Below are 22380 nucleotides of genomic sequence, written 5' to 3'. Positions count from 1 at the left end.
GCAAAGTAATATATCATTAAAAAAATAAAACTTTGCATCTGAACACCTTTTGGCATCTAAATGGCAAAGGATTTCTTTAAAAAAAGCCTTCACTAGTTTTCCTGTAACTGTTAATATGTTGTGCAGGAGTGCACAATTTGCAACATTCTTCCCTTCTTTCTTTCCAAGACCTTTCTTATATTTTCTGCCTTCTAGCCTATAATACCTTCATAACCAGAAGTTTGATTTTCCAACGCTCTCCTTCATCACAAGGAGGGAGGTAAAAGGGTTGTGATAAATGGAATAAAAGAGAAAATCAATGAAAATATTCTTGTTTAAGATCTACCTGTTTGTTTCAATAGAATCCTGTCACCAGCCCCTTTTCCTTCATTCTCCCCAGAGGCTGTCTAGCAACTATCCACAAGACTACAATGATGAACAATTTTGGATTCCTTAGGAACAGACTAGAATCTGACATTGAAGGTTGCGGTAAATACGTGTGCAGCTTCTGTTGTCATTCTGAAAGAGCTTATGAATATTTTTCAGGTTCGATCATCTTTTTTTAAAGTGCCACAGTAAACACAAATTTGGCAAAATTGTTTTCTAGAGAATTCAGAAGATACGGATTTGAGATTTGTTGACAGAACTTTCTGCATGAAATCATGAACAGAATCATTTCCCCTACAGCTACACATGATGAAAGCAGCAGCTGTGAATAATTCCTTGTGGTCCTAAGCACGTCCCCAAAACACAGCGCTGTAGCATACACCATTACAGTGATGGGTTGCCCCAATAGAATATCATTGTCACAGGTGTATTTTGGCTATGGTGTTTATAATAACAAAGCATCCTTTGTTTCCACAGAGTTATCATTGTAGTTTTATATACATTAAGATTATGTACTGCTATCAATAGTCAACTTGGTTGCTATTCCTCAGAGGAAAACAAAAAAGTAGCTTCCTGGATATTATTGCTTTTCTTTCAATATGATTAGTTTTCTGCACAAGGCAAACCTGGGGTATTTGCAGTGTTTGAACTGTGTGTGTTTGCTGTTCTTCTCTCCGTAGGCACTGACAGTAAATTCCAGATCATATTGGTCAACCAGAAACTGGCATAAATGATCTTGTGAATATATGGCTGCAGCATCCTGTAGAAATGTCTGAAGGCATGGACTTGTTATGCAGGAAGAGAAGCATTACAAGGAATAATATTGTTACCATTTTATAGTCAGACTGTCTGATAGTTTACTAAAATGTGTAATAAAATGAAAACCGAAATAAAATCCAGCTGAACGTAGAAACGGAATGGAAATCAGATTCCTGGTAGCACATCTTTCCTGGGCACGTAGATGATACATTATTTTGATATAACAGCAATATACCATACTCTGTAAAAACATTCTGATAAGGAAGGGAGATGGAAAGGATTTCTTCCAGTAGTAGGCTATTGCTATGTTTGCAGCCATCGATACATTAACTACCTCTTCCATATCAGCCTCTTCTACAACAGTTACTTAGTAATGCTGCTAAAGCATCCCTGCCTCCCAAAGCCGTAAGAACTTCAGGAGGGGGTGCTTTCCTTTGGATAAGTGGGCAGCTGAGATTTAACTTTTGAAATATTTGCTTGATTTACCAATATAGGCAAACAGCAGGGACTCCCAGCTGGCCACAGATTCACTATCCCATAATAGTCTTCCAGAAATAGACCTGCACCCTTCAGCCAGTTCACAGTGCTCTCTTGCTGTAGTCTGCCTCTTTCTTCTAAAACTACCAATCTGCTATTTCACAATTGCCCGAGCACTTGCCTCACAAGGCTCCATCAGATGACCTGTTTATTGAGCATTTATCCTGATTTGTTTGCACAAAGCTTAAGTGGAGGTTATATGATGCCTGCTATTCATTGAAAAACCAGATCCATTAAAGTGGAACTTTTCTCAACCAGATTTTGTTGGGCTAGAACATCCATCATCCCTGGCCAATGGGCACACTGCCTGGGCCTGAAGGGAGGTGGAGCCCAACAGCATCCTGAGGGCCATAGGTTTCCCACATCTGTTCTACACAGGACACAAAATGGGACCAAATTTAATCTCACCCGTGGATGTGCTGCCTCAGAGCCCATAAGTGAAGATCTTTCAGTCTGAGTTTCTCCCATGTTTTAAATGAAAGGAATAATGCCTTCCTTTATCGGTATTACTCTGAAAGTGAAAAAGAAAACAATGATAAAAGCACTCTAATATTAAGTGCTTCATAAATTAATGATCAACTATGTTTCATAAAATACAAGCTGATTGTGATGCAACAGTGTGAGTAACTGACCTTCAAGAATATTGAATGACTTTCCAGGTAGTCAGCTGATCTACAGAAGCTTCACATGACTTGGTCAGCTGACCTACAGAAGCATCATGTGAGAAAGTCTTGTAGTGGTCAGAGGGCAGTATAAGGTATAAAAAGGTGGGAATTCCTGCATTAAGAGTATCTTAGGTCAGGAAGGAGTTTCAGCACAGTCAGGCTACGAAGGTAGTTCAGATGTGTTTAGGGCCCATAAGACAGCTATATCTAATCATTCATGACAGATTACTTTCTGATACAGTTATCTCGATTATCCTGAACAGATTATTCCATCACTTTAGTTAACTCATACAAAGCTCAGTGACTTCCCCACACCCACAATCCTGGACCAGTGGATTAAGATGTGTTTCCAAAATATGGTGGCATCCATCCAACAGTACAGACACAAATGCCACTAGACAGCCAGTGAACCCTCACTGCCCCATTTGCCATAAGCCACATTGTCTCCAGCTGATACTGTGAAGCAGCTCCATTAATTGCCTTCCCTTCCAGTTTTGTAAGGAGAGAGGGAATAGAGACTATTTCATGTCCAGTAGGACTTCTTGGTCACTCCAGGGGCAACTATAGGAGATGGGTAGGTGTAATCTAATATCACATGTCTACCTGTTACCTGAATGGTTAGTATAGGTGCAGTTAGTTTTATTGCTCCAAGGCCTTTTCAATTTCAGCCAAGACAAGGAAATAGTGGCTGACCTGATTCCATTGGAGTAATTTATTTATAAAAATATTTATATACCACACTCTCAAAAAACATTTTGAGTGAGATTTACTAATCAGCCGATGCCAATTCCGATGGAGACTGTGGCAAGCCTAGGTCAGGCTGCCAAGACCATGGAGAGCTCCAGGTGAGCAACTTGCTCCAAGGGTTGGGAGCAGATTTTAAGCCTCTGTCTCTAGAACACCTCCTCCAGGCTCCAGAGCTTTAAAGGGCCAAGCCTCTGGCCTGAAGACAGGCATTCCTCTTCTGTTCCATAGCCTCCCTCCTCCCTGCACTGCTGGACTGGTGAGGTATGGTGGGAGGCATCTGGTTCTTCAGGCTCAGGGGTGTGCCTGAGAGAAAAAAAATAAAATAGGATGTGTTTATTAACTCCTCTTGAGAGTCCCTTCTTCTAGTCTTGTTCCTGAACTTCAGACTTTTCTTCCTGTTGAACAATCTAGGGAAAACAAATCAAGGACAAACTAAGCAATTTGAAACTAACTGTCGAAAGCAATTGGAATTTTCATACTGGTTGCTGGGTTGATATTTCTGTCCAGAAACCCTGAAAAGGCCTCATGCTGAGCTGCACATATTGGGAAAGTCAGAAATTTGGCCTTACAGCCTAGGTGTCCAGCCAGCCAGCTAACTGTAGTGTACACAGCAATATTTCAATTCCTCTAGGGCTGTTTTTATCCTTTGTCCTCAGTTAATCAAGAAAAAGAGGGGAGGGAATAGCCACTATGATTATGAGTATAGCAAGTGCTTTAAAAGACTAAGGGGTAGCCATTTTTTCAGATCATTTTAAGTTATCTCTTTATGTCACTCTTTACAATAAGCACCCAATCCAGCTCTACTCATAACAAACTCTTACTTCTTACTGCAGGCAAACAGTTCTGGTTTAATTTGTCCTAACACCCAATTATTTGTCATTTTCGCAGTCCATGGTATGCAGAAAGCTCTCCTCCAACACCACAATTCAAATGAGTTGATTTTTCTCCTATCTGCTTTTTTCACTGCCCAACTTTCACATCCATACATAGAGATCGGGAATACCATGCAGTGATACATCTTTGCATTTGAGGACCTTTTCTAGTTCTCTCATAAGCTGCCCTCCCCAGTTCTAGACGCCTTCTGGTTTCAAAGTTCTAATATGTAACTCTTTGAGGAGGATGTTTCAGGCCGAGTTTTTTTCAGAATCACTTAAGTAATTATAGGGTGATTGTGATCATGAAAAATGCACCCTCAGTCAGGTAGAGTCTTGAGTGAGCAGACTTTTTGGGACTCTTCCAGATGAAGCTTTTGCTGTGCACTTGCCCCTGCCTTATTCACTCAATTTTTCAGAGGGTCCCATTCTTTAATTGCTCTTGTCCTTAGAACAACCTATCATTCTTTAAATGGAGGTTGTCATTGTCTGTCATGTCACAAGTTAAAAAGATTTTTCCCAAAAAAATTGTGGGGGGGGGCAAAGCACAGCTCGGGGGGGCAGTGCCCCAATTTGCCCCTGCCTGGCTACAGGCCTAGCCGTATTCCACTGGTGGACCAGAGGCAGAGAGTAGGTAGGGCCAGGGATAAATGATAAAAAGTGAAACACTGCTCTCTTTGTGGACTAGGATACATTCCAGTCATGTAAAATGTAGGGGTTTCTATAGACAGAAATTACATAGCCCCTCCAGGCAAGCAAGAGGCAGTTCAAGGACACATCCCAGCTAGGGGAAAGCATTTGAGAGGGATGCCCAGCAGGTCCAGTGAGGGTAGGGGTGCAGCCTGGAGTGGGGCACAGCCTAGAGAGAGTCCTGAGGGCCAGACAGTGAGAACTGGAAGACCACATTTACTCCCTTTACCCAAGGCTCCTTACCTGTGTTTTAAATGAATTTTGAGAACTTGTAGAAGCAGTGTATAGACCAGCAGATGCTGTTGGACTCCAGCTCTCATCAGGTCCAGCTAGCATGGTCAGGGATGATGAGAATTGTAGTCCAACATCTGCTGTCCAACAGGTTCACCACTCCTCCAACAGAAGTAGGCAGAAGTGCAGTCCTGATTCTATGCATCGTCATCATCATTATTTATTAGTCATTTGTTACCCCAAGGTCTCCAAGTGACTTACAACATTGTTAAAAACATAAGTAAATATGCCATGCCATAAAACCAAAATAATAAAACAACAGTGACCCCCATCCAGCCACAGAAAGCTTTGGCGGCACACTAATACAAATGACAGCACCTCAGTCTGCCTGGTGTCAAAAAGCAATCTGCCTGGCACCAGTGTTGAGTTCCAGGGTGAAAGAAAGGCGGGGTATAAATGTAATAAATAAATAAATAAATAACATTTTATTAGATTTATCAGTTGCTTGATACCCAAAGGTCCCCAACTGACTTACACAATGTTAAAACAAAAACAAATAAAACACACTATAAAAACAACAAAACAATAGCAATACTGATGCAGCCACACTTGGAATTTTGTGTACAATTCTAGTTGTCTCATCTCAAAAAGAATGTTGTAGGGATAGAAAAGGGTGAGAAAGGGACAATAACAATTATCAAGGGGCTGGAGCAGTGTTTCTCAACCTGTGTGTCTCCAGATGTTGTTGGACCACAATTCCCATCTTTCCTGACCATTGGCAATGCTGGCTGAGGCTGATGGGAGTTGTAGTCCAACAACATCTGGAGGCACACCGGTTGAGAAACACTGGCCTAGAGCAACTCTCCTATGAGGAAAAGTTATGACATTAAGGGTTTTTTTAGTTTAGTTTAGAGAAAAGGCGAGTAAGAGGAGACATGATAGAAATGTATAAAACTATGTATGATGTGGAGAAAGTGGACAGAGAAAAGTTTTTCTCCCTGTCTTTTAACTTTAGAACTTAGAAACATCCAATGCAGCTTAATATTGGAAGATTCAGGACAGGCAAAAGAAAGCATTTCTTCACACAGTGCCTAGTTAAACGAAGGAATTCTCTCCTGCAAGAAGTATCAGTGGGTACTGTCACAGCACCCTCAGCTTCCCTGGACCCCAGGCCATGTGAAGAAGGGAAAGGAGATCCAACCAAGTCCTTTACTCACCCTTGCCTTTAAAAATCCTTGCTACTACCAGGTGAAAGGATTTCCCCCCCTACAAGGCTACCTTCCATCTAAAAAATCTCCTTGTGTCTCCTGTGAACACCTCAAAGAAGTACAGAACATGGCCAAGACGTGAAGTGGTATATTAAATAACAGAGACTACAAGGTTTTGAATTGAAATTAAAAGCTTACTAAGGAAAAGAAGTTTAAAAAAAAAAAGCTTAAACATAGGTACAGTTATAGAAAAACAACATATTCCACCAATGGAGCAAAAATACAGTGAAATAAATGTAGGTTTAACTGCAAATCCAGACTTTCCCTTAAACTTACTCTCCCGCACTACAACCTTCCTGCAGCCCTCCTCCATGCTGTGTGCCCTTTTGTCTGAGATTCCCCTGAAATATGAACGCCAAGAAGTCCCTGACTAATTATAGCCTGGAAACCCCTTTGATTTGTATTGCAATCGCATGCATTTCAAAGGCTTCAAAGAAAACACTAGTCTCTATCCTTGATCTCCAACCAACTTTTCTAATTAAAATGTGACACCTATCAACTTGTTTTGTGATGGGAAAAGCAGACCTTATACACTGCATTTTCTTTACAGCTGCCAACTTGAATGGCTTTAAAAGAGGGTTAGACAAATCCATAAGGCTATCCATTACTAAGAACAAAGGCTATGTTCTACCACCACTGTTGGAGACAGTATGCCTCTGAATGCTAGTTGCTGAGAATCCAAAGTGGGGAAAGTGCTGTCACCCTGAGGTCCTGCTTTCAGGCTTCCTATAGGCAACATTGGTCACTGTGAGAACAGGATTAGCTGGACTAGACAAGGCATTCTCCCCAGGGCCATATCTCCATCCCTTTCAAGCTGCCATTGAAATTTCCCAAAATGGACTGTGTATAACATTGCTCCAGGGCATTCTGGGAGATTTAAAGGCCACACAGGGCTGATCCCAGCTTCGCTGCTGCCTGTCTCTGTTGCCACAATCATTTAAGGGCACTGGGGTCTACTGAGACAGGAGAGGGTCCAAAGAGGATACCTGGCCAAAGGCCTCCTCAATTCTGGAACTGCCCTATACAAGCTGCATCACAATACTACCAATATTACAAGGAGCATCACACTTCCATACTACCAGGCTCTGAAAAGGAGTGCTACATTAGGAAAATAAAAAGCTGCCTTACACTGAGTCAGATCAATGGTCCATCTAGCTCAGTATTGTCTACACTGACTGGCAGCAGCTCTCCAAGGTTTCAAATGGGGGGGCTCTTTCTGTCTTACCTGGAGATGCCAGAGATTGAACCTGGGACCTCCTGCATGCAAAGCAAATGCTCTACCACTGACATACGACCCCATGAATTATGTGGCTGAAGCGTTTCCTTGCTCACAGTTATTATCAGCAGTGTGACTAAAGGTTTGTTCCCACTGAAGTGGTAAATGTGTGTCAAGGCAAAAGCACATTAAGCTGTTGGTAGGCAGGGAATGACATGACTGAATGATCCTCTATACCAAAAAATTATCCCACGTAGAATAGCTTGATGTCAAGGAGGAGGGTGGTCTACTATCATTTTGCAGAAGATGAAAGCTCTTTTCTGTAATCTATCTTACTGGAATCAGCAACAATGGCAACTGGCCATGTTTGATGCATAATTATGCTCAGTTACGGCCATATCACTGTCTATTCTTGGAGCTTGACTACAATTATTTGTTTCTGTTCAGTTAGAGCTATCACATTATTGTTTTCCATTTAATTAAGCTATCAATTTGGTTTTTAAAACATGAGCCTGGCTCTCAGATTCAAGCTGATAGCAATCACCCTTTGTTGTTTTTGTCTCTCAGGCTTACCCAGTCCTGGCACCTGGCCAGCTGGATACAGTGACATGTAGCCAGCCTAAGCTCCATGAGGAAGTAGATGCTGGTTTGGGCCTAATGTCCGGAGCTGTAGTTAGAATGTCCACTGCTGGGTGAGTTACCCAGGCACCTTCAGGTACCACCAGCACTCTGGACCTTCAGCCACCTAGTCAGGCAAAGGTTTATTTATTCATCCATTTATTGCTATTATTTCTTTTATTAAATGTTTGGGTTTTTTTATTTTGAACAATATGAACAACATTTAAAATGGTAAAAGGGAAAAGGAGGAGAGGAGGGAGTGGAGAGCAGGGGAGAAGAGAAAAGTCCCCTGTCTTGTGTCGTCAGTAAGGATGACTGTCAGGCCACAATTAGAATGATTCCTAGACTATACATGCAACTCCGTATATGATGCCCAAAAGTCCTCATAAGTATCAATAAGGTGCAGAGGAACATAGGGAGCTGCTTTGTACCGAGTCAGACCACTGGTCCATCCAGCCCAGTACTAGCAACATTGAATGGCAGTGACTCTCCACAATTTCAGACAGAAGTGTCTCCCTGCCTGACCCAGAGGTGCTGGGGATTATCCTGGGACCTTCCTCATGCGAGGCAGATGCTCTACCACTGAGCTACAGTCATTCTTTGCTGCCCTGGGCTCCTACTGGGAGGAAGGGGAGGATGTAAATCTAACAAATAAATAATAAAGTACGGTAAGGTAAGGCTCTATAGGGCAAGATGTAGTTCTGGCTCTGTGCTGTGTCAGCTGGACCCACAGCCTGTGCTGGTCAGCTGACCTCTCAAATCAGTGGAGAGGCCCCAGGCTCCATAAAGGTCTTCTGTCTAGGCTAGTCTGGCAATCTGAACAGCTTGTCCTGTCAGGTAACAATGCATACACCTAGCTCACTTTGTACCTTCCCTCATTTTAGCTCACTTCAACTATCCAGTGCAACGCACTTGACCTCCAGCATCTCCATGTCTTTGTCTCTTGCTTCTAGCCCTTGGCTTCTACTTACCTGATCTGGTGTCTGACCTCCAGCCTTTGCATGACCATGCCTCCTGCCTCTGGCCCACATGCCCATTGTCTTTTCTGTGGCAGACCCCGTGGCACTCTTTTGCAAACTAGGCTCTAGGCCTGACAACTGGCGATACCACCACCACCACTATTTTATATTATATCTTTGGGAGTACCTGTTGTGGACAGTTGGGAATTTAGGGATGCTCCCTTGTCAAAGGGTGTGTGAATTCTGAAATTGGGAGACAAATAACTGATTTTATCCCATTTTATCCCTCTTCTCCGTACTTTTATTTTTCCTCAGAGAGGAAAGAGCCTAGAGCTGCCCTGGCCTCACCATATTATACTGGATGCCTGGGGAATTATTACACAGGGTTTACTTTATAAATTTAGAATCTGGATTCTTATCCCTGATTCTAAAACAAGGTGCATTTACAGAAGGCATTAGACAATTATCTTCCCTAACTCAGACCCTGCGAGTGGGTATCTGAAAAAATGAAGTATATAAAACCGTGTCAAGAGGTTTGGTGGAGTATTTATTGTCATGTGCTAATGAAATAATTCCAATGGCTAAGTGAACAATGCTGATTTGTACCCTACTGATTTTCTCCCAGAGGCAATATTGACCTGCTGCAATGATTCACTATCCTATTAAGAAGCTATTATTCTGCTGATACAACCATGTCTGTTTGCAAGGTGGACAATTTCTTTCCCTGTTTTCTTTCCATATGCCACTGACAAGTGCTTTTTTGTTTGCTGAAGTTCCACAAGTGCATTCAGACTGATGTATTTATTTATCTGTCAGCTGTACAATATCTATTGTAGCTCCAGAGAGATGCCTGTATGGAATGATGCCAGCTCAGCTGTAGCTCTCTCCTCTTAATCTTCCTATAGGTTTGAACTGTCCTTAGCACGAAGCCTAATTAAATCAAGGGCCTAACTAGACTGGAAAAGGGCCATTTGCTGGCTTGCTGTTTATTTGAATGAAGGTATGTGGGCTCTTTTGTGAACTCACTTAAGAAGTAAAGACTGCAAAGATTGGATTTAGGACACGCATGTGTAGCAGGCATTTTCACTGCTCAGGGGCAAAACCACATGTGATATGGGACATCTGTGAATGAGACCTCACACAGTTTTTGTTTTCCTAATTGTCTGCTATAATGATCCTGTCCCTCTTTTATGGTGAAAAGAGAAGGTTCTGTTATATTATCAAGAAAGGCACAGCATGATTTGTTGATAGGTTCGCTATAGAGAAAGAAGAGCTGAAAAACTGTGTCTGACTTAGAGCGGAGAGATAAAAAGGCAGAAGACAAATGTTGTCTGGGAGCAAAAAACATCCCTAACTATGATGGCTTACTTTAAGGCAGTCATTTGATGTCCCATAATGAGAGATCCCACATGCTTCCATGGACATATAAATGACAAAAAGGCATATTTACACAGGCTGTAAAAATCTAATGCAAGGCTTTAATGGCTCTATTTTACTTAACTCTGCACTTGAGATCTTACTGGAGCCCTTGACAGCATGCAACTATGTGATAAACTGCTGCAAGAATAATTAAATGTAGCGGGGTTGTATAAGGCAACTTCCTACTGTGTTGTTTTTACTGTATTCCCTGGACTCAGAAACTTTTAGTATGAACAAAACAGTTCTACCTTCCTGGTTCTACTTTGTTTCAGTCATTCTTTCAGCCAGAGTATTCATAATATATGATGGCCTTGTGCCCTACTTTAGAGAGGGGAGTCCTTTATTTTGAAGGGCTGTCAGAGGACAGTCCTCTCCTTGAAGGTGTCCTCTGTTTGACTGCTTTCCAGCCCAAACCTGTTTTAAAGAGTCTTAAAGACAGTCACAGGAATGATGGAGCCTTAAAGTTGCCCATCAACAATCAGTAGCACCTGGTCAGCAGACTCAGCAGCCACACAAGTCACCTGGTGTCTGTGAAATGTAGCATATTTATTTATTTATTATTTAATTTATATCCCGCCCTTCCTCCCAGCAGGGAGGGATTGCTATTTAAATTATAGTAATTATTTCTAAATTCGCATCCATACCATATGGAAATTTTATTCAAACTGGTGTACGCTTTTGCCCTCTGTTTTGGTGATGCAAATCCTTTTTTTGGTACAACTGGTCACTCTAAACTACTTGTTAGGACTTGAATTCTATTTACCCAATTACTGCAACTAATCCCTGTTGAATTCAATGGGATATAGTTCTGAGAAGACATGCATGGGATTGTGCTGTAACCAGTGGGGTAGTGAGAAATTCAGAAGTGCAGGAGGTCTCTTCATGATACACCACACCCCTCACAGCCATGGTCCCTTTCCCACTTTCCCTCATCTCCCTTGTTTTGCCTTTCATCTCACGAGCCCACACTCTATGACAACAGACGTCCCTAGGAGCCAATCAGCATGAAAGTGGAGGCTGTGTGTTAGCTACTGCGAAGCGTCTTCCCAGTGGCTGACTCACCTCCTTTCACTCTGCACAAAAGGAAAAGGACTTTTCTCAGTGGCTAACTTCTCCCTTTTCATGCTGATTGGCTCACACATAGGGACCTGGCTGGGACCTTGCTCCCAAAAAAGTATCAGGTTAATGATCCCCTATGATCCCAGATGACTACACCTCTGGCTGTAACGGTGCAATTCTATCCTATATATGAACTCAATGGGACTTACTCTAAGGGCAATGTATCTACATGTTTTTAGCCTTACACAGATACATGCACTTCTTATAATTATTCTGCAAACCTGGGAACCAATGAAATCTCATCCATCAGGGTGAATGGGGTGCTGCCCCACCAACCTTAGTCTGCCCTCAGCCAGCCCCTACCCATCTGCCTTCTTATTTACATCCAGTCCAGGGTGAGGCATCAGCTTCCTCCTAGTGTTGCTGTTGGAGAGGAGGATGAGGCCAAAACTAGCATTAATTGGCTCTGCATCCCATTGGCTCAGGCTCCACCTATTCTTGGCTTCCCTGCCTTCTGCCCTACCAGTTCACAATGGGCACCAACCACCACTGCTGGGAACATATAATTTACTTTGTTCCTAGTAACAAAGTATAGCTTCAGTATAAAAGATTGTCTATTGTAACTGTGAGAAAAGACCCAGATATACTGCAAGGTCCCCTGAAAGCCAGGCTACCTTAGAATGCCACCCCCCTCCTCTGCCTACTGTTCTGTTCTTCTCAGCAGGGGTAGGCATGGCTGAACCCCATCATCATCATTGTCATCATTTTCATTATCATTAAACTGAGTTTATATCCCTCCCTTCCTTCTGAACGAGCCAGGGCGCAAACACAAACAAAACAATGCAACAACCAGACACCATGGACTTAATTCATTCACTTATTGCAGCATTTAGATGGCACTTTTGCACCAAGCAAAGTTGCCTTCAAAGCACGTTACAATCAGAGTAAAACAACTTACACAACAATTAAAAAGCAATTCTTTTGCATTTAAAGCCTGTGTCAGTTTAGAACAGAACCTAAAAATGATGTGTGCCAATGGTTTTATTTTAAACCAGCTACTCATGCACATGTATTGATATAAGACCAAATCTGAACCATAAAAAAGAACAAAAGAAGAGGCTGCTGCATCAGCCCATCTAGTCCAGCATCCTGTTCTCACAGTAGCCAACCAGATGCCCACGAGAAGCCCCAAAGCAGAACCCAAGCAGAAAACTCCCCACTTGCTATTCCCAGCAACTGGAAGCTGGCATCACGCTACACAGCATACTCTGCCACCAGAACACAAGGAAGATAAAGACAATTATGAGCTAATTCTCTGCCCAGAAGGCTCATATTTTCTTCTGGACTGACAATTGCTGAGTTCAGGGGCTAATGTCAGAACAATCCCCTTACACAGATAGCATTAATATATTTGACCAAACAACTTCTCAGTATGCGCGTGAGACTTCACAATATTAAATCCTGAAGCCAAATCTAATATTTAAAATGTTTCCGTACCACCCCAATTTTATTTTGGCTTAACTTTCATCCCTGCCTTCTATCTCTGCTTGATTTCCACCTTAATCCATCACTAAAACCACATTTCCAATCAATTTAGTAGAAGGGCTGGCTCTGGACTTGTTTGCACCCGAGCTTTTCACATGAAGTAAGATGTAAGCTTAGCCAATGTAAATGTCTATGCACAGAACACACTGCAGCAGCAATGTGTTTATAATTATTTGTGTCTCAGACTTTGCAATTAAGTCTCCATTTATGTTCTTAATGCTTGGCTTGCATTCTGCTTCCTTTCCAGCGTTATTTCATGAAATTCCGAACTTCCAGATGCTCCTCAAGAATGAGACATTGGGGTCCTTTGGTGAAAGGAGGTTCAGATTGCTAGAGAGTAAGGCTTCTTTCATTGGCAGCATCCCTAGTGCTAAAAAAATTATTTCAGACTTTTAAAGCCTCTTCAGATAGCAATATCATGCCTACATGTCCCAATTCAGACATTCTTTGCAACAGAAGAAATATGCTTAATTTATGTACGTTATTCTTAAAATAAAAGCTCTAGGCAAGATTTTTTTTTAATGGATCAAAGATGCTAAATTATCTTTCAACTCCCAGAATTCATCTAACTTTTGAAACTGCAAAGATCTCCTACAGTATGAAGGCCTGATGACCTGCTTCCCTCCTCCATTACAGTCCTTGACAATAAGGAAGATAGCGAGGATTGAAAAATGCCCTCCTGTGATTACCTAATTAGATGGAAAGCACTAGTGGCAGGCCTTCAAAGTTCAAGAAAGCATAAACCAAGATGTTACCTTTTGGCAATTACCACCCAATGAAGCATTTTTCCTTTTATCAGTCATACATATTGAAGAGCAACACATATCCTGGATAAGCTGCAATAGGTATTCCTTATATTAGCTGAATCCACTGATAACAAGATGGGTTGCAAAGATTCTTCTTCCAGATTTGGCAGGCATTAGAGCTGTGGCTCTCAATCTGTGGGGTGAAAAATGAAATGGACTGCCTTCAAGTCGATTCTGACTTACGGCAACCATGTGAATAGGGTTTTCATGGTAAGCAGTATTCAGAGGTGGTTCACCATTGCCTTCCTCTGAGGCTGAGAGGCAGTGACTGGCCCAAGGTCACCCAGTGAGCTTCATGGCTGTGTGGGGATTCAAACCCTGGTCTCCCAGATTGTAGTCCAACACTCAAACCACTACACCACACTGGCTGTCAGTGAGAGCCCTCCTTTAACGGCACAACATACATGGAAGGGGGTGCAAAGTTAATGCGAGAGGCAAGATTCAGAGGTACATGGAGCTGCACTAACAAAAAAAACCCACCAAGAACAAATGGGTGGGTTGATAAATAGTATGAGCTGGTACAAGGTAGTTTCCTATGTTACTGTTCTCTTATCAGCTCCAACCTAATTTGGCAGTGCATGCTTTTTAAAGATGTTTTCTTATGTGTGGTTTAGTAAATGTTCAGTTTTCCATTTGTTATGAAACAAATGCACACTCCTAACTTTAACCCAGCCATTGATTGGCACTACGTACATGCAATAACAAGGCCCAGCAATTCTAGTAGGTGCACAGACCCAATGCAACCTAGAGGTACTCATGGCCTTTGAAAAGTACATAAGATCATTCCATAATGCTAATTAAGCTGTTTTTGGATTACTTCCTAATGGCCACTCTGTCACCGAATTTGACAGGCTTCTCAAGAGAGTCAAAGACTGGTGTAGGAAAAAAGGAGTTTTAGAGAGATGTCTGAGGATGTCTGCTCTGTGCTCTTGTTTATGACTCTAGCAGCTGTCTACAAGCCCTTGCTCTTAGTCATGAGTTTTAACACCCAGCTAATAGCACTGAGGCAGTAACATTTGCTGCCCAGACAGACATAGTCATGGTGGCAGACAGGTCCACCTACTTTCCTTTTACTTTTGCTAACTTCTGTGACTCACAGGAAGTGAAGGAGAGATCTTATAGAAACTGATTGCATCACATGGGAAAAATGAATCTTTTAAATTGCTAAACAGGACTCGTAGGACAGCACAATCTAGATATTAATCAATTCAAACATTTCCCCTTGTTTCTAAGATTTGTTTGGGTTGCAGTAATAACCCTCCTTTATATGTGGATAATGTTGTTATGCAGTAGATGGCACTAAACTTAGTTGATCTGGATGGAGTCAGGAGGTTCTTGTTGCTGTTGAGATACAAATAAAGTTCTTGTCCAGCTTCCTGACTGGCGTGTCCTCTAAACCTTCGATGGCCATCTGTAATGCAATATTTAATCTCTGTATCAAATATATTTGTAGATTATATGCATTCTAACATGTAGAAAAGAAAGACTTGACTACAGCAGTGAGTTTTAATTTAAAAGGTCACATTCCCAACCCTATTGTCATCAGAATTGCAAAAAATGCAAAACAACAGCAACCCAGCTCTGTATTGGATTATGATAAATATGTTCTCTTGCCATACAAGAACATTCAGATAGCCTTTTGGTTGGAAAAACATATAATTTTTCTGCTTTTTCCTTTTTAGTTCTCAGGTTGTGAAATCTTGTCTACCTGTTAGGTTCCACAAAATCTAAATCCCCTATCTGTATACAAGTTGTTGTTTTTGTTCTGTGTAGTAACCAGCAGTCCTCACCTGGCTTGGCTATAATTTTGTTGTGCGTAAAAGGTCTTGCCCTGTATCAGTGAGGATACTTCATGGAATACAAGATCAATTTCAGATGATGCCCTGTTTTGAGACACACATGCTGTATATGCTTGGACAACCAATCTGATATGCCTATGCTGATTATCTAGTTCCCTTGCTGGAACATCCCATGACCGGGCACAAGGAGGTAAGGCAGCAACAGAAAGATTTACAGCTACCTGCTAGGTGAGACAGATATACAAGCAAGGACTACCAAAGCCCTTTTTCACCTTCAGCTCAACAAAGGCAGAAGAACAGAGCCTACCTATTATACTGTCTGTTCCTCCAGGTATTCTGAGTTCGTTAGCTCTGCTGATGCAATTTACAGCTATTTTCAGGTAGTGTAAAGATGCATTTAATCCTGTGATACAAATTTAGGAACATACTACCTTGATGACCCATGAGCAGAATTGCATTTGTCAAGCTATGTGCCAGTTTATTTTACTTCTGAGTAATTTGGAACAATGAAATAAAAAACCATGTCTTTCAGCTCTCAGTGATCTCAGGTCAATATTAACATGCAGAGAGTATCATGTATTTGATCTCAGTGGAAATTTGAGGAATGGCACGGGCTTGGTGAGGGGCAGGTTCAAGTTTGCCACCCAAGAGCGGCTGAATCAGCTGTTCATTGTAAGGGTGTTTTGTTTTGCTTTTAACATGAGACATAAAGCAATTCTTACTTTAGTTAGGTTTTGTTTTTACTTTAAATTTATTTATTTATTTATTTATTAAATTTCTATACCGCCCCATAGCCGAAGCTCTCTGGGCGGTTCACTACAAATAAGCATCTGAAGTACAAGTAAAAAGCCATATATAACACAAGTTAAAAATGAATTAATTAAGCAAAAAATGTAAACATAATAAAATACATAAGTAACTGCAAACTCAATACTAAATATGAAAATGGTAAAGATGTGAAATTGGTAAGAATGTTAAAACATTAAGATAATTAAAAGTCAACATATTAAATAGTTTAGATGTTTAAATGTTTGAGATGTTTAAAATATTTAAATGTTTAAAATGTTTAAAATGCCTGGGAGAAGAGGAAGGTTTTTACCTGACGCCGAAAAGATAGTAGTGTTGGCGCCAGGCGTACCTCATCAGGAAGGGTATTCCAGAGTTCGAAGACCACCACTGAAAAGGCCCTTTTTCTCGTTGTCACCCTCCGGGCTTCTCTCTGAGTAGGCACCCGGAGGAGGGCCTTTGATGTTGAGCGCAGCGTATGGGTAGGTTCATATCGGGAGAGACGTTCCATCAAGTATTGTGGTCCCAGGCCGTGTAAGGCTTTATAAGTTAAAACCAGCACCTTGAATCGGGCCCGGAAACATATAGGCAGCCAGTGCAAGCGGGCCAGGATCGGTGTTATATGTTCAGACCGCCTGGTCCCTGTTAACAGTCTGGCCGCCGCATTTTGCACAAGCTGTAGTTTCCGAACCGTCTTCAAAGGCAGCCCCACGTACAGTGCATTGCAGTAGTCCAATTTAGAGGTTACCAGTGCATGGACAACTGAAGCAAGGTTTTCCCTGTCCTGATAAGGGCGTAGTTGGGCCACCAGCCGAAGTTGGTAAAAAGCACTCCGTGCCACCGAGGCTACCTGTGCCTCTAGTGACAGGGATGGTTCTAGAAGAACTCCCAAACTACGAACCTGTTCCTTCAGGAGGAGTGCAACTCCATCCAGGACAGGGTGAACATCCACCATCTGATCAGGAGAACCACCTACTAACAGCGTCTCAGTCTTGTCTGGATTGAGCCTCAATTTATTCGCTCTCATCCAGTCCATTATCGCAGCCAGGCATCGGTTCAGCACCTTGACAGCCTCACCTGAAAAAGATGAACAGGAGAAATAGAGCTGCGTGTCATCAGCATACTGATGGCATCACACTCCAAAACTCCGGATGATGGCACCCAGCGGCTTCATGTAGATGTTAAAAAGCATGGGGGATAGCACTGACCCCTGCGGAACTCCATATTGGAGAGCCCAGGGTGTCGAGCAAGATTCCCCAAGCACTACCTTCTGGAGACGACTTGTCAAGTAGGAGCAGAACCACTGCCAAGCAGTACCTCCAACTCCCAGATCAGCGAGTCTCCCCAGAAGGATACCATGGTCGATGGTATCAAAAGCCTCTGAGAGATCAAGGAGAATCAACAGAGTTACACTCCCCCTGTCTTTCTCCCGACAAAGGTCATCATACAGGGCGACCAAGGCCGTCTCCGTGCCAAAACCGGGCCTGAAACCCGATTGAAATGGATCCAGATAATCGGTTTCATCCAAGAGCGTCTTTAAAAAAAAGTTTTACACTTTACCTATTTCTTTACAACCAGCTCATACAAACAAAGAAGATGTAGCACTCATTAGAAAGAAGTACTGAAAGGTAAGACACAGAAATGAGAAACAAAAACTGGAAGTAAAAACAATCAGCATCTATGCTGATAATGATCCAAGATTACAAAGACCTGGCTACTAATGAAAATAGCAAAAATTCATAATGAATCTCACTGATTATTACCCTCAGTCTGGCAGAAAATACTTTCAGCTGTAGTACATGTAAACTGTTTTGCATTTGTTAAGCTTTGATGTGTCAGTCACTTTTGTAATGCAAATATAAAATGCAGTTTTGCCAAAATGCATATTTACATTACAATTGCCTCTCTTATTGCTTCCTCTTTTACAATACTAATTATCAGATGTTAGCCACTGTGTGGTAGGCTTCTGTGTGAAAACACTCCAGGAGAAGTTACCCTTGGGGGCGTGGGCGGGGCTAGTCACCATGACTTGATGGAGGAGGCTTAATTTGCCAACAGGTCAGTTGAGATATCAGAAATAGGTCATTGGCAAGAGGATTTATCATTATTACTATTATTATTATTATTATTATTAGGGAAATAGGGAAAAATACTGGCATGTTGATGCCAATGATGTTCTGTAGATGCTACAAAAAAGTTGCATGCATGAAGAGCACCAACTGCACAATAAACACATGTCTGGAAGCACCTGCAGTTGCATTTACTAGGTGGGCTACACATTAGAAATTGCTCTGTTCTGTTGAGTATGCTACTTGATTTGATTTGATTTTAATATTTCTACCCCGCCTTCTGGCAAAAAGGCCCTCAAGGCAGCTTACGAAAGAGCACCCGTATAAAAATACACCAATAAAACAATAATATATCAATAAAACATCAATAATACATAAATAAAACAATAAACAATAAACAAATACATTTCAAAGTTAACACAAACTACCTCCCCCCCTCACTTTCGCAAAATAGGTATTATAGGCATTGGGCTACTTTGCAAGGCTAGCCACACTCTCTCAGTCATAATCCTATCCCCATAGTTCTGGGAGTGGCGTGGCCGTCTCAGCCCACGGAAGCCGGGGCTCCTGCTTACGATGGCGGCAGGATGGCAGTTCTGGCCCTGGAGCTGCCGGTTCACCTTGCGAGGGTCCTGAAGATGGAGTCTGATTGGGGGAGGGAGGGAGAGCGAGAAGCCGCCAGAGGACTTTCCTCGCTGCGGCCTTCCTGCGTCCATTTCTCCTTCTTGGTGCTGGAGACGCTACCGCCTTCCGCTTGCTCCACGCACTTATTGAGCTTCTTCTGGCTGGGTCCAGCGCTTGCTGAAGGACTCCAGGTGATGGGGACGCCGCTGCCTCCCTTGCAGCCTTCGTTGCTTTCGATTTTGATAAGCCAGTGCTTGGGGGAGATGTACTTGATGGCAGCAGCGTCAGGCGGGGTGGCGGCTCGCCTTTCACTGAGGCAGGGCTGTTGTGCCTTTCCCTCAGTTGCCTCCATGGAGAGATTGAACCAAGGTCTCTGCTCTCTGCAGAGGCCCCTTGAGTCTCTCCTTCAGACCGCGGAGCCCAGGAGCAGCCACAGCATCCACATTGCCCCAGCACGACGTCCACTCTGCAAAGTTTTAATACCTCTTTTCCTGAGTGCCTCTTGGCCCGGCCCAGGTCGCTGGAGGCAAAGGCTTGGAAAGCCCTGCGCACAAAAACTGCCGGATCCTGGTGAGTCCAGCCCGGACTGGCAGCAGCAGCTGCTCTCCCCTTCCCAGGCACAGAGAGGGGTGTGTGTGTGTGTCCTTTCTGTGGGAGTCAGAGATCTTGCGCATTGTGCTTGTTAAAAAAGCTCTTCTTCTTTGCACTGAGCACAAATCAAGTAGTTCAAAACTCCATATTCTGGATGAGAACTGAAATTTAGCATGCTGTGTACTCTCAGCACCGAATACACCCAAATTTTCTCTTTCACATATCTGGACATGATCTGATGCAGAAGATTGGAGGAACAAGGAGATGACAAGGGATCCATATGTCCAACTCTGTCTGTCTGTCTGTCTATATACATGTAAGCAAAATGGAGAGGATATTGCTCTAGGGCTGCTCTGCAGGGGCACTAGTTAGGGCTGTCTCTACCTGGGTTTAGGGATTCTCCTTGGCCTGGGAATATGCCCAGTAGCTTCAACAGCACGTGCGCATGCACATGCATGCACACACACACACACTGATGCCCAGCCTGTAGCGGGGGGGGGATTGGCACACACATACCCCCAACCTGTGTTTCACCCCTCTAGGATTTTGGGGGGGAAATTGTCTTCTTTTTAATTTGTGACATGACAGAAAATGACAACCTCCATTTAAAGAATGACAGCTTGTTTTAAGAACAGGAACAATTAAAGTATAGGACCCTCTGAAAAACTGAGTGAATAAGGCACAACAAAAGCCTCATCTGGAAGAGCCCCCAAAAGTCTGCTCACTCAAGACTTTCCCTGACTGAGAGTGCATTTTTCATTATCACAATCACCCTGTAATTACTTAAATGATCCTGAAAAAACTCAGCCTGTAACATCCCCCTCAAAGAGTTACATATTAGAACTTTGTATCATGAACTAGTGTTAGACTCCACCCTTTGGACTTTCCTTTACTCTGCTTTTTATTTTCATTTTCAGTTGTGTACTCTTCCCAGTCCCCTCTAGGATGCACACCTTAACGTGGTGAGGGGGTGTTGAAGAAGCTGAGAGCAATGCAGTCAGGAGTCTAGACCAAGAGGCTAGACTCCTAGCAGGGGCACCCATGGCGGAATGGTCAAAGCTGAGACACAAGACTAAGATGCATCCAAACTCAGAGGAAGGCAATGGTAAACCACCTCTGAATACCTCTTACCATGAAAAGCCTATGAACAGAGTATCTAAAATGCAACACGAGATAGTGCTGGAAGATGAGACCCCCAGGTCAGAAGGCACTCACCGAGCTACTAGGGAAGAACAAAGGACAAGCACGAGTAGCGCTGTGACTAATGAAGCAGCTGGGTCAAAGCCGAAAGGAAGCCCAGAGGCTGATATGCACAGATGCAAAAGGAGAGTCCGGAGTTATACAATGCACACAACAGGAACATGGAATGTGAGAAGCATGAACCAGGGAAAGTTAGAAATTGTCAAGCAAGAAATGGAACATATCAACATGACAATACTTGGTGTGAGTGAATTAAAATGGCCGGGAATGGGGCATTTTCAATCAGGCAACTACAAAATATTTTATGCAGGAAATGAGAAATTAAGAAGAAATGGAATTGCTTTAATAGTGAGAAGTGTTGTAGCAAAAGCAATTAGGAGCTACAATACAAGGTCTCAGAGAGTGATATCAATGAGATTAAATGGGAAACCTATTAACATAACCATCATCCAAGTCTATGCTCCAACAGCAAATGCAGAAGAAGAGGCACTGGAGAGATTTTATGCAGAAGTACAGGAAGAAATTGATTACACACCAAAACAAGATGTGCTGATAATCATGGGGGAGTGGAATGCAAAAGTAGGGAACAGAGAAGAACTAGGAATTGTGGGGAAATGGGGCTCAGGAGACAGAAATGAAGCAGGAGAAAGACTTATTGAATTCTGTGAAGCCAATAATTTGTTTCTTGCCAACACATTTTTTGAGCAACCGAAAAGATGACTGTACATGTGGGCATCACCAAATGGTCAATATAGGAATCAAATTGATTATATAATTGGTAGCAGAAGATGGAGAAGTTCCATACTTTCTGCAAAAACAAGACCAGGAGCAGACTGTGGTACAGATCATGAACTGGTCATATCGAAAATCAGAGTAAAGCTAAAGAAGAAGAACAAAGCAATCATAATGCCAAAATACAATTTAAATAACATCCCAGAAGAGTATAAAGATCAAATAAGGAACAGATTTGAGGCTTTAAACTTAGTTGACAGAGAACCAGAAGAACTATGGAGTGAAGTCAGAGACATCATCAGGGAAGAATGCAAAAAGACAATACCTCTAGTTAAAAAGAGAGAAAGATGTATCATTCAACACTAAAGTCAGGATCATTCAGACCATGGTATTCCTGATCTCTATGTATGGATGTGAAAGTTGGACAGTGAAGAGATAAGAGAAACATCAACTCATTTGAAATGTGGTGTTGGAGGAGAGCTTTGCAGATACCATGGACTGCGAAAAAGACAAATAATTGGTTATTAGAACAAATTAAACCAGAACTATCATTAGAAGCTAAAATGATGAAAATGAGGTTATCATACTTTGGACACACAGAAGACATGATTCACTAGAAAAGACAATAATGCTGGAACAGAAGGGAGTAGAAAAAGTGGAAGGCCAAACAAGAGATGGATTGATTCCATAAAGGAAGCCACAGACTTGAACTTACAAGATCTGAACAGGGTGGTTTACGACAGATACTGTTGGAGGTCACTGATTCAGGTTGCCATAAGTCGTAGTGGACTTGAAGGCACGTAACAACAACAACTCTTCCCA

Source organism: Rhineura floridana, chromosome 6, assembly GCF_030035675.1.
Source record: "Rhineura floridana isolate rRhiFlo1 chromosome 6, rRhiFlo1.hap2, whole genome shotgun sequence".
NCBI classification, from domain to species: domain Eukaryota; kingdom Metazoa; phylum Chordata; class Lepidosauria; order Squamata; family Rhineuridae; genus Rhineura; species Rhineura floridana.
This window is presented reverse-complemented; position numbering follows the sequence as displayed.